The sequence below is a fragment of the Sapajus apella genome, unplaced genomic scaffold (assembly GCF_009761245.1).
Source record: "Sapajus apella isolate SASKATOON/1434 unplaced genomic scaffold, GSC_monkey_1.0 scaffold69, whole genome shotgun sequence".
Lineage (NCBI taxonomy): Eukaryota > Metazoa > Chordata > Mammalia > Primates > Cebidae > Sapajus > Sapajus apella.
In genome coordinates, this window is record NW_022437009.1 from 7850975 (window position 1) to 7858970 (window position 7996).

Below are 7996 nucleotides of genomic sequence, written 5' to 3' on the forward strand. Positions count from 1 at the left end.
AAATTAATCATTTCTTTATTCCTTGTTCTAGAAGCCTTTGGCACTGACTTTGTGCTTGCATTTAGTTAGTGATTTACCATGGTGCTCCTCCTTCCTTGATCATGGCTTTCTGAGAGAAAGGACAGATCTTGTCATCTCTGTCTTTCCAATGCTCAGTAAAGCACCTGGCATATAGCAGACACTAGTAAACGTGTGTATAGAATGGATGGAATGAAACCATGGCATCCTCCAAAGGTGACACATCATGTGCCGTTGAACTTCTGAATAGGGGCAGCTTGCTCCTGGTGATCATTTCTTTTCTTCTGATGTCATCTCTGTCCTTTGTGCTTAGCTGCTGACTGTTAACACATCTCTGCTTAAGTGTTAATTGATAATCTTGGTGTTGGCTGGTCCCAGCTAAAGGTAAGGCTCTTTCCAGGATCATCCATACTCACAACATAGAAAAGCTTTGCACATCAGGGGCATCTAGTTGGGGCATGGGAAGGTGACTTACTGGTTCTACTGGGGAGATGGAAGATGTGAAGGAGCACAGGCTTGCTGCGCTGCTTCTGAAACACTGTAGATCTCTTCCTGGAAGATGTGGTCCAGGTGGCTCTCTCTCCCTCTGCATTGTGTTCATTGCTGGTCCCCTGCCCCATTTCAGCCCACTCCCTCCCATCCTCCCCCTGTTCCAACCACCAAATGGTCTAGATTGCTTGCGTACAAGAAATACTGCCTTTTGTCCTCATTGGGCTAACTTTTTGTTGTTACTGCAAGGCAAAACCTCAGGCATTTGACATAATTAAACCATTTTATTTTAAAAAAATGTTTAAATGAAAGAAAGGAAAAGAAAAGTCGTATTCAGACAAACTTCTGGGCATACAGAGAGGTGAGGTGGTCAGAGTTGCTGGGTGTTCCATGGACTGCACGGACTCTCTGTGTCCAGGGGATATTGTGTACCTTCCCATGCAGCATAGACCCAAGGGCTTGGGTGGGGCCCACGAGGAACTCTGCCGGTGTGGTTGGGCAGATGTGATGCTGAGAACTGCCTCCTGAGCAAGCCAACATGTGTGATGGGGCCTGGGAGAAGGTGGCTAGGAAGAGCCAGTGTCCCTCCCTGCTAACAGCCACCACTACCTCTGTGTCCTCACAGACTTCTGTAGGCTCTTGGGACCCTTTCCTCCCTCTGCCTATGCTGGCATATTGGAGGTTACTCTCACAGTGCTCAGCTGCTTGGTAAAGCAGCTGAGAATAGCAGGGATCTGTGGGGACCGTAGCAGATTCCAGTTTGGAGGCCACATACTCTGAGGCTGAGGATAATTTATGAGGTAGGCTTGGATTCTCTTACTTCAGCTCCCTCCAGAATTCTCTTGAAGGTTCTGATCATTTTGTTTTCTTTCTAAATTACCATGTTGTCATTTACCCTTAGCAAATGGTCCTGGGACTTAAAGGGATCTGCTTTGGTGGAGTCATTAATCACAGAGGCTGGAAGAGGCTTGGGAAGCACCCTCTTCTCTCCTTCCCTGCTCCACTTAGATTGCAGGATTCTCTGTCCTTTATCAGGATTCTCTACCTATTGGGTATTAGGTTCTAAAGTGTCCTGCTCCATGACTTGGACTTCACTCTGAGAGTGGGCCAGGCCCCGTATGGGGAAGGCTTTTAGAAGAGAGAGTGAGGGAGAAAGTGTCTTAGTTTGTTCCTGCTGCTTTAACAAAATAGCACAAATTGGATAATTTATAAATAATGGAAATTTATTTCTCTCTTCTTAAAATCTGGGATGCATTTGGTGAAAAAAAAATAAAAGAGAAGAGAAGAGAAAAGAAGAAAAGAAAATAAGAAATTTATTTTTCGCAGTTCTAGAGGCTGCAGAGTCTACGATCAAGGTGTCAGCAGATTCAGTGTCTGGTGAGGGCTGTGCCTTCTTGCCTCTCACATGGCAAAAGGGGCAAAAAGGGAGTAGGTTGCTCCCTTCAACCTCTTCTATAAGGGCATCAATCATCTAATTTCTGAGGACTCCCCCCTCATGACTTAATCACCTTTTAAACACCCCACCTGTTAATACTACCTATTGGGTATTAGTTTCTAAAATATGGATCTTGGAGGGACACATACATTCAAACCATAGTGGAAAGATTGGTTCATTCACCTCATCCATGTATGTTGAATACCTACTTTGTGGCAGGCTCTGTCTTAGGCATTGGGGATATGGCCATGAACAAAATACACACAAAAAGGACCCTCAAGGAGCTTACATTCTAGTTGTCGGATGAATTAAGCAGTACATGTATTGTTTTTCTTTTCCAGAAGGCAGAACAAGGCAGGAGATTCAAAGTCTTCATTGCTGACCGGAGGTGGAGCGTACATCAGAGGGCAACAAGCCAAGTGTCTATCTTACCGTCAAATTCCCCTGTACCTCTGCAGGACTGTCTGAGGCTTGGCGGGATGATGCCAAACAGACATCATTTAACCAGCAAGATTGCCCTCCCTATACTCAAAGCCTGCTGGGGGAGGATGAGACTGGATGGCAGTATGGCCAATTACTCCAGTTTCCGCAAGCACGTCACAGGGTAAGCATCCTCTGCCGAGTCAGTTCTGGGATTGAATTGTCAAATGCCCATCAATGATAGACTGGATAAAGAAAATGTGGCACATATACACCATGGGATGCTATGCAGCCATAAAAAAGGATGAGTTCATGTCCTCTGCAGGGACATGGATGAAGCTGGAAATCATCACTCTCAGCAAACTGACACAAGAACAGAAACCAAACACGGCATGTTCTCACTCATAAGTGGGTGTTGAACAATGAGAATACATGGACACAGGGAGAAGAACATCACATACTGGGGTCTGTTTGCGCAGGGGAGCTGGGGAGGGATTAGCAGGGAGTGGGGGGATTGGGGAGGATAACATTAGGAGAAATACCTAATATAGATGACGGGGGGGTGGATGTAGCAAACCACCATGGCGTGTATATACCTGTGTAACAATCCTGCACGATCTGCACATGTACCCCAGAACTTAAAATATAATTAAAAAAAAGGGGGGGGGAAGGGATAAGCTCTGCTGAGTTTGCGTTATCCCTCAGGAAGAGTCAACAAGCAGTATCACACCCATTCTCTAGAGGGCTTTCAAAACGGGGAAAAGAAAGGAGATCAGGAAGGTGGAAGAGGGGAGGGGAACCCATATGTCCTGGGGCATGAGTCCAGTGAAGCCATAGACGGTGTTGGGGACTCAAACCTATTAAAAAGGAGAACATTTCTGAGTGACCTTGGCTTTCCTCTGTCTGCCTTTTCAGGAAAATGGATATGTCCAGTGCCTTATATTCCAGCACCAGCCAGGCTCAGGTTTTGTCAGGGGTGCAGCGGAGTGTCTCTGGCAGAGTGAGCAGCAGTAGAGCTGTCAGGCCTCAGGGCCGGGGGGACTTCCCTAGAGCATCAACAGGAGGAAGAGACCAGCGGGAGGCCAGCCTCCAGGCTGAAGGGTCATTGGTCTCCAGGGAGAAAGCTCTTGTGGCCTGGGCCCCAGGGACCTTCGCTTGGCTGTCTGACAGCTCCAGCATCTGCTGGGGCCGCTGCACAGCCAGCGTTAGCTCTGGGCGGGAGTCTGACTCATAACAAGCTCCTAGGTCTCCTCATCTCCAAAAATAAGGCCTGAATTTGGTCTGTCACAGCATTTAGAATAATTAAAAACAAAAAAACAAAAAAAACCAAGAGAACTACCTTTTACAAAAATTTACAAGACACTCTGGTTTAAAAACCAGTCCAAAGAAGCTGTATTGGTTGAAGCAGGGCAGGAGCTGGAGTCCTGTCTGCTCAGCCTCTGTCCTCCCCTTACCACGGCCCTTGAAGGGCTTTTGGAGGCTCAGGCCCCCCAGAGCTAAGTTTGAGAACTACTGGGCAGATATGGTGTAAGGCCCCTCCAACTGACGTTCTTGGCTGTGTGCTGTTGGTCTTCCCAGGCACAGAGAGGCAAGTGAAGGCCCAGTGGAGCCAAGGATGTGAATTGCTGGCACGTGTTGACGAGGTCTAGTTATAAAGTGGTCTTCTTCATAGCTTCAGATTTTTTTAGTTGTTGCTTTTTTCTGTTGCTTTTGAGCTCTATTGTCTGTTTTTTTACATGAGAAGCTCTTGTTCATTGTCTTGTAATGTTGGAAAAGCATTTGGAATGCCAGAGTTTGGCCTCCCCATTTCGGTAGAGTGAACCTGCCACAGGGGCACCCAGGACCCCCCGGGTTCACCCGCTGCAGACAGTAAGCTTGCAGTCTCCTGCCAGCATGGGGATGGGCGCTGCCCGGTGCTGGAATGGAAGAGGGTTTGAGAGCTGCTGTGGCTGAAACAGCTTTCCACTTGTTCTCCTTATTCTGACAACTTCTCTTCAGCACTGCTTCCAGAAATATTTTGTGCTACCAATGCCAGGGCATTTTGAGGCTTCTGTGATATACCTCAGCTTGATTTTCAGCTCTCCTCACTACCAGCAGTGACTTAGATTTCTCAGATCTGTCAAGTTCATTACCCTTTGTCCGTCCACTTTGCAGCTTCCAAAATTTTACTGCTATTTTCTCCTTTCCCATTTTGCCCTGTCCTTGTGGGTTTACACCTTTGTAAACAATCCCTCTGCTGTAATTTTAATGAGGTTAAGGGAGGGAGTGAATTAGATGTGTGTCTTCAATTCACCAGACAGGAAGTCTGGCCATTGCATTTTATCACTTAAAAAAAGATCTTTCCTAGTTTTCCTAGTTTCCTACTAAACAAGTCCCAGATACCCGGGACAGGGCCTTATGTGTTATTAGGGAAGCTGCTATTCACCTGTGTGATAGCCCATTGGTCACTGTCTAGGCCCAGCATCCTCTCCCAGTCCTGATGATGCTCTGTCAATCATGCTCCCTCCACCTGTCATGCTTCATCACCTTACCTATTCCTGTACATCATTCTTTCCACTTAGATGCCCTTGGACCCTTGTCAAGACACTTTCAATCCATCAGGGGGAAAAATCAATGATTTTTATTATTTTTTTTTTAACTGAGCATCTAGGTAGGTCTGTGAATATGGGAATCAGATTTTCTGAGTCCCAAATTGGGATTTTGTTTCTGGTCTTATGTCTCAAAAGATTGTTTTGTTGATGTAGTTTAAACACTAACTTTTTTTTTTTTTAATTTAGGGAGTACCAGGACATAATATTTGAAGTAGAGTCTGCCCAGAAAACCTGAGATGTTATCATTGTGTCTGAGGGGAAAAGCAAGAAAAATCTCTTTTCTCAAGGAGCATATAATCTAGCTGGGATTGGCAGTTGGAAACACTAAAAAAGACAGTATCAGGCATGTTGGCAAGTGCCAATTAAGTAATATAGAGCGTCCCTGGAGCTTGGAGGAAAGGAGGTCCTGGAAGTGCTAGGCTGGACAGAAAGAGGTTTGCTGGAGACAGGCTTTAAAGATGGGCCTTGTAAACTGCTCACAGATGTCTGAGACTGGTTCTGGTGGTGAAGAAGTTAGGAGAGTATGCTGCCCTTGTTGCCAACTCTTTCCCTGTTTCTTGTAACCTGTGGTCTATTACCCACAGCCATCAGTCACCTCCACCATCTGACTATCTGGGCTTCCTGGTAATTCCTCCTCAACTTTAGAATCATTTAGGATTAAGTTGTGCTTTAAGTAACAGACACGCCAAATAACTGTGGCTTGAACAAGAAAGTTTATCTCTTTCTCAGGAAAAGTCCAGAGGGATCCGATTTGGAACTGGAAGGAAAGTTCTGTTCTGTGAAGTCCTCCTAGTTGGAAGATCTCTTTCCAGCTCCCTTTAAGTTCTCATCCAAATAGACCAAGAGGGAGGTTAGTGCTCCAGCCATCACATCCACATTCTAGGCAGCAGGATGGTGGAAGGAATAAAGAAGAAAGGGGAGCAAAGGATGAGCACAAGCTGTCATATAACAAAGGTTCCTAGAAGCTGCTACATATCATTTTTGTTTATGCCTGATAGGCCAACACTTAGTCAAGTACATTAAATTAAGCTGGAATATAGAGCCTTTACTTCGGGCAGCCAGCTGTCATTATGGAAGAGGGGAAGAGAAGCTACTGGGACAAGTAAACATCATGGTCACACTGTTGCCATCAATCCCTCTCTGGCTTCATTTGGCCACCCCATAAATCTGTCCCTCTCTCATGGGCACATTTCTCCATCTGTTGATCCTGTTCTTCATGGCCCCTGTCACTTAGAGTTGATACATGTCAGAACTGCAAAGAAACTAAGTCATCCAGTCAGATATTTCCTGAAACCGCGGAAGAAATGAAGGTGCACGGAAGGACCCGACTTGTCTAAGGTCAGTCACGTCTCAGAATAGTTGCAGAATTGTATTAGATCAGGATAAAGTTTCATCTAAATTGAGCACCTAAGTGGTAAGGGAGCCAGAGAGAAATAAAACGCTCAAAGCCAGGGCAATTAACCAGAAACATCTTCTGGATGAAGTGAGGGTTGGAATGAGTTTGGGGACAGAGAAATTCATTTGGAAGGGAAGACAGTGTTTCCAGAAGGGAAATGGCCTGCATAAAGCCACAGAGTCGGGTTACAGCATTTTGCCAGGGGCTACAAGTTGGAACAAAATGGAGGGTATGTTGTCAGCTCTGATGAAAAATTAAACCCTGAATTGAGGAAGGGGATAGGGAGCACTGGCTGAATGGGGTTTGAACTGCACCTAAGAGCTTAGAATCAATAAAGAAGTATGTCCATCTCAGGCTTTTTAAGTTTAACGGAATCTGGTTCAGTACCATCTCTATCCATCTGTCTCTGTCTCTCCCCTTTCATTTCTGTGTCTGTACTCCCTGTGTCTGTGTCTTGTTTGTTTCCTTTCTCTAGCCTCTGGCAGCAGCTTCTATGCTTACAAAACGTTTCCTGTAATCCCCTTAACAACTGTTGATGGGTTTCCAACCCTGAACCCGCGAAGATCTCCAATCTCCAAGCCACCGAGGTCAGTTCTCCCTTGCTTTCCTTCTTGTGCTTTATGTAAACAGAGGCTAGGTTGTATTTTCTGTGGCCCGGACACCCAGGACAGTGACAGACACTGAAAAGGCTGCATAGTTGTCCTCCTCCTCTGTGATGGGGATTGGGAAACAGGCTCGCTCCACAGTGCCTGTGGACTAAGAGCCTTTCCTGCTCCCTAGAAATCCACCAGCTCTGAAATTTATGATGAATTCCCTGTCCCTACGCCTAGAGGTAGCCGCCAAGGAGACAGGTTAAAAGCCTATATTTATGGCAGGTGACACTTTCTGAACAAGATGTTGATTAAGGAGCATGTTGGGTTCTGACTGCTGCACAAACTCCAGGAGCTGAGCGGCTAGTGTGAAGACCAGGCATGGGGTAGGGCATCCCACCACCTGTCTGAGCCCAGAGGCCCTCAGGGACAGTGCAGGGCACGGAGACCTGGTAGCGCTGTGCTGAGGCTGACTCTCACTGGCGGATTGTTAAATGTTCGGGAATGTTACAAGCTGGTTGTGAAACTGTTGGTTGCTTGAAATTGGCTGTAGTAGGCATATTTACATCAAGGAAACGGGCAAACACTGTAACTCAGGGTTTGTGTTCCCCCCTCCTTCCTTGGAGAACTGGTTTACCAGCAGGTTACTGAGTTATCCTGATTTGGGGGCACTTTGTGGGGAGAGAGTGGCAGTAGCCTGAGATCCTTATGGCTTTGTCCAGGGATCTGGCCTTGTTGAGGAGAATTGCTTCACTTGAGTAGGGGAGGGCTGGCATTAGGAGAGCAGCAGAAAAGTGAATGAGAATAAACCTCCTTTCTGCCAAGTGAGGTACAGCAGTGGCCAAGCTTCTTATCTGGCACATGGACCCGGGACGGTGGGAAAATGTATCACAATGACTACGTTTGTCGACAGTGAAAAAATTAGCTCAGTTATACGTGCTAGTCAATGCATTCCTCTCTTGGTTGTCTTGTCTACCGCACCCTTGCTTCCTTAATGCTCACTTTCTTTTACTGAGGGAAGAGGTGTCTTTGTAATCAGAAACCTCAATGTAAGAAT

The 7996-nt window shown here is 46.2% G+C and overlaps 1 long non-coding RNA gene across 2 annotated transcripts in view; it reads left to right on the forward strand.

Moving 5' to 3' along the window:
- LOC116531101 overlaps positions 1 to 2649 on the forward strand; it is a 48872-nt gene extending 46223 nt beyond the window's left edge. For both annotated transcript variants that reach the window (XR_004260275.1, XR_004260274.1), the window contains one exon: positions 2284 to 2649. This is a non-coding gene — a long non-coding RNA (uncharacterized LOC116531101). The remainder of the gene's footprint in view (positions 1 to 2283) is intronic.
- Positions 2650 to 7996: the final 5347 nt, after the last annotated feature.